General features: G+C 30.0%; 1 protein-coding gene across 2 annotated transcripts in view; it reads left to right on the top strand.

Annotated features, from left to right (window-relative positions):
* LOC106472768 (amino acid transporter AVT3C-like) overlaps positions 1 to 5,252 on the top strand; it is a 30,326-nt gene that overhangs the window by 23,329 nt on the left and 1,745 nt on the right. The gene's annotated exons all lie outside the window — the stretch shown is intronic.

Genomic DNA, 5,252 nt, shown 5'->3' with positions numbered 1-5,252 from the left:
TTTCATCTATCAAATGATGTTTTGTACAATGTTGTGTTCTGAAGAGATAAGCATCAACTTCACTTATAATACATGGTTCATTCCCATGGAAAAGTTAATGACTAGCTTGTATGAATTTGTAACAGCTTTTTTGTTGCAAAGTTAAAAGCCATAAAAATTGTCTACTTTTGCATGTTATTAGTCTATGTTCTTTGATGCATTATTTAATTAAATAAAAATTATTTAATGTACTACTACCATTAGTATTAAAAAAGTAGGGTTAAGTGTCATCGACAATCAATAGCAAGAAAGAAAAAGATTGAGTAACTACTTCATTTCTTGTTTTTCATGTTTATTTTTTATTTATTATTATAAAAGTAACTAAAATGTAAAAATAGGGATATTTTAGGTTAGTTAAAATTAGATTAGGTAAAATAAATAATAATAATAATATAATAAAAATGTTTCATGAAGCATGCATGCAAGCAACTCATAGTAGCTCATGGGTAATGTAATTCAATAGTGTAACATGAACTGCATGTTCCCCGAGGAACTTACAACTTATAATGGCATGGATAGTAGTCAGACATGATTCAAAGGGCATCAAAAGGGCAATAAAACAATAAACTTTGATTATAAAATAGATGTTTACTGTTATGATAAACAAATGTAGTTTCACACTACATTTGAAGTCATTCTAGAAAGAAAAAGAGGGTAATTTATTTTGATTTTGATTTTTTGGGGGATTATGAGATCTGTCAAATTGATCAATGTTGTATAGAGTTAGGGTAGAGAAAATAACAGATAAAATATAAAGTTTTACTGAAAACAAACATTTGAAATGTATGTATTAGGATGTATTTAACATGAAAATCACTTTGCATACAGACTATTCAAAACAAATACTCAATATATTCATGGACAAATCTTTATTTTAGTTTATCGAAAATACTTCACTAAAAAATATGATTTTTTGTATGTGAAAAACTTATAATGTTAACTGAAAGACTGCCAACTTTTATGAAAATATACACACTATATTGAAAGTTAGAAGTATTAAGTCTACAAAGACTTTGAACAAGTACAAAGAGGTCATGTGCTCGGTCAATTTGACCGAGCCTGTGTTGAGAGAGTTAACAACTTAGTAAAATTATCTTGGTGCCCCAGGGTGTTGGTTTAAAGTTCCCAAAAACTTTATTTTAAACTATATTTTTTAAAGAATTCTCTGACAAAACCATTAATGTAGTCAACCATACCTGTAAACAGAAGACTAATCTCACAAGAAACAAGATAAATGCATCTATAATCAGAAAAAAAGACATTAACATTAAAATTCTAAAAGCTGACAAAACATAGCTGTAATCATGAACAACACAGAATACACTGACAATATTAATGACATCATATCAGATAAAAAGAAATTCAAACCCATCCATTACAACCCAACAAACACATATGTAAAACAACTAAACAGAACCCTGTCACAAATGAAGGAAGATAATTACTGAAGATCTTTATTTTTATTCGACTCACAGAAACAAGATATGCCCCATATGATCTTTACTATCTATTTAAAACTCTTTTAACTATAATCTTGGCAGATACATCGTCTAGGCTTTGACACCATACATAACATCTGCAGGTTCCTTTATTAAAGGTGGCTTTAATTTCAGAAACACACTGAACCAACTAAGCCCTAAAGCTTCAGTGGTTAGCCTTAATGTTGTTTCACTTTTCACTAAAGTTCCTGTCAAGGAAATTTGTAATATTTCACTTGACCTCTACCGCGGTCATTTAATTCACATCCTCAGTACACTTTTTTTATTTCCCTCTTAGAATTCACAACAAAAACTTCAAATAGATGATTCAAGCATGGGAAACTGTTTCACCTGTTCTAGCCAACATATTTTTATGACCAAAATTGAAACTCAAGCCATACAATCCTCTGCTATACTGGTACAGGTATGTCAGTGACACTTTTGCAGGTTTCTTTTCTATTGAACACATACAGACTTTCTTTGAACACAAACTCTGTTCACCCTAACATTAAATCTACTATGAACATAAAAAAACAAGTAGTCTTTTCTTAACTTCGACATTATTGGATCTGACACAGAGTTCAACGCCAAAATTCACCAAAAAGTCACTTACACAAGCCTCTACATTCCTTGAAAAATCAACCTTATAAAGCATTTGTTCAGTCATACCAGCAAATTTCCACTAACTATTGTCAAGAAATTCTCAAACAACCACCAGAACATAAAACCTCAAAATTCAATTCACAAACAAATCTGATATTAATAAACCATTACACATTAAACAACACATTACACTGCAGTTTACCATTCATCTCTGAAGTAAGTTAAAAAATAATTCACACATGAAAAAAACTTGCCACTAAACGTAATATTCCTGTCCACTTCAAATTCACTAAAAACCTGGCCTTATACTTTAATAATTACCAAATAAAAATTACACAGAATCACACAATACCAATGTCATGTATAAAAAACATACAATAACTGTTCAGAATGTTACATTTGAGAAACCAGAAGAAAATTAGAAACCAGATTCACTGAACATAATAAAAAACACTTTCATGTTTACTACCAACTCAAAAAGGCTCAGTATAAGTATTAAAAACACTAATTTTAAACAAAGATCCAAACATCAACAAATGCAAAATGTTGGAAGCCATTTTAATTGAACAAAACAGCCCTACTCTAAATCAACAGCTAAGATGCCTTTACTAAACTGTTAAGCAATCTCCAGTCATGCAACCTCTTTTTTCCATACCGTATATATATATATATATATTCCTGTGTCTATATAAATTACTTGCACAAGATGATTAAAGAAGCTTGTCGATACATTGTACATTTGTAATAAACTTTCTTTCACTACCCATTCAAGCCATCTAAAGGCTATTCTCAAAAAATGGGTTCCTCATCATCAAATCTGAGCATACTTGCAAGGCTTCTCAGATCGTGGTGCATCTTATCAGTACCTATGATTCTTTTGTCTAATTATTACTGGATATGAACAGTGAAGCATGGTGATTAACTCTTTAAATTGATATAATCAGATACCTGTGAACACTGATTGCATCAATTAGTGTCACGTGAAATAATCAGTTAATCAAAATTAGTGTTTCTAATTATTACTATTTTCTAATTGGTCCAAACTATCCAAGTAATCAAACTATTTCCATTATGATTAATCATTTTTATTTCCCATCAGTTTATATTTCCTCAGCTTTGGGCCAGCATGACAAGGTGATTAGGGAAGGTAGGTGGGTTACCTTCAAGGAACTCGAGTTTGGCTCTTGTTGCTTCCAGAAATTTGATATTTGTTTCTTTGTTTTATCAGTTATGGTAAAGCCACTGTCTTCCATCTATCCTAATTTTGAACTGCTGACCTGGGTTATTATAGCATTAAATAAAGTGTAAATTTACTTGACAATTAGTAGTATTTACTAGTCAGTTAATGAATCAGTACAATATTTCTGAAACCATGATATGTACAAGTAAAAATAACATTGTTGTACTGCCAGACAGTTGCCATCCCTTTAGTCAGCAGTTCAAAACAGTGACAATGGAAATGAAAGCCAAAACATTCAAATCTCAAATCACACAGATCACCGAAGCTGAACAAACTTGAAGTAAAAAAACAACAATGTATAAGTCTAAAATTGTAGTTTTGTGCTTAACAACAAATAAATGTTGTAGCAATATTTCAATTACTTGGATAATTGGAATAACAAAAAACATTGATGCTTGAAAACACTAATTGTTAGTAGTTTATTATATTTGTTACAGTTGATATAATTAAAATTTTGAATACCTAATTGTTGCACTAATGATAAATACCAGCTTAGATTAATCAATGAGTTTACTAACCGATGTAATTACTGCTCACAGGTAACCTATTAAATTACCTAGCTTTGACATCATATACCTAACTTATAATTGCATTACAATATTATGTAATGTTGAATAAGGTTTTAGATTAATGTTTTTTCATAGGTCTATGTTCTTATTTATCATTTGCATAAATGTATTGATAAGTTAATAAAACTTTTAGTTTGAAGTAATGTTTGTAATGTGCAGGTGTTATTAGGCTGCTTTCACTCTTGTTTATTTCAAAATTCTTACAAATATATCAAACTACTTAGTGGAGAAGGTCAACTGTGAAATGTTTAAAATGCATGCTGTGTTGTGCAGATGGTGCAACACCTGAAAATAATTGGGTTATTTTATTTTGCAGATATTATTAAGTTATTAAGATTTATTGTGTACAGAAGGTATGTTTCAAAAATTTGGGTGGATTTTGTTTTGCAAATAATATTAATGTATTATGTCACAGATGATGTTTTCAATTGTGCCTTTGGCAAAAAATAAAATAAATCTGTGAAATATATATAATATCAAAAGTATTCAACTGTATACATGGTCATACAGTTTGCTTTTAATATAACTTAAGAATATATAACTTTAACAATGCCTGCATATTACTTTGAAACAAAATATGAACACCTTACAATCTTTATATTTTGAAGTTCATTTAGTTTTTTAATTCCTTTTAGTTTGAGTGTTAAAAACGAATGATTGATGTATATAATATATGGTCTTTATTAATCAGTAATACTTCTTCAAAGAACTGTTAAACATTATTAAGTGGATTTGGGGTGGTACATATAAGTCAAGTACAATCATTGTTTACCTAGTATATTTTGATAGAAGAGTATTTGGGCAACTGCATGTTAGAACAAGGACTTCAGCCTATAATTCATAAGCCTCACAAGAAGTATCAGAAGGAAAAAAAACAACAGTGCATATCTGCTAAAAGAACAGATATGAAACAAAAATCTAAAAGTAACTGAAATCATGATTTGATAGAAAACATGAAAATATTTTTGTATTTTGATAATGGTATGCTACAGTGCAGTATGATGTTTAATAAAAGAAAAGTATTTTTTTAAATCCTACCTACGTAACTGCCATAATTTTTTCTGCCATTGTTACCACAAGCACAGTGGTAACAATGTTTTGTGCCATAATGTGTAATGATAAATAAACATGCAGTAAGACTAGATATATATGGAATTAGAATTTTGTTAATTCCAAAGTATAAACTTTACACTAGAATATTGTTTTATACAAAATGGTTAAGGCGCTCAACTCGTAATCTGAGGGTCGCGGGTTCGAATCCCTGTCACACCAAACATGCTGGCCCTTTCAGCCGTGGGGGCTTATAATGTGATGGTCAATCCC

Source organism: Limulus polyphemus, unplaced genomic scaffold (genome assembly GCF_000517525.1).
Source record: "Limulus polyphemus unplaced genomic scaffold, Limulus_polyphemus-2.1.2 Scaffold5594, whole genome shotgun sequence".
Classification (NCBI taxonomy): Eukaryota; Metazoa; Arthropoda; class Merostomata; order Xiphosura; family Limulidae; genus Limulus; species Limulus polyphemus.
This window is presented reverse-complemented; position numbering and strand designations above follow the sequence as displayed.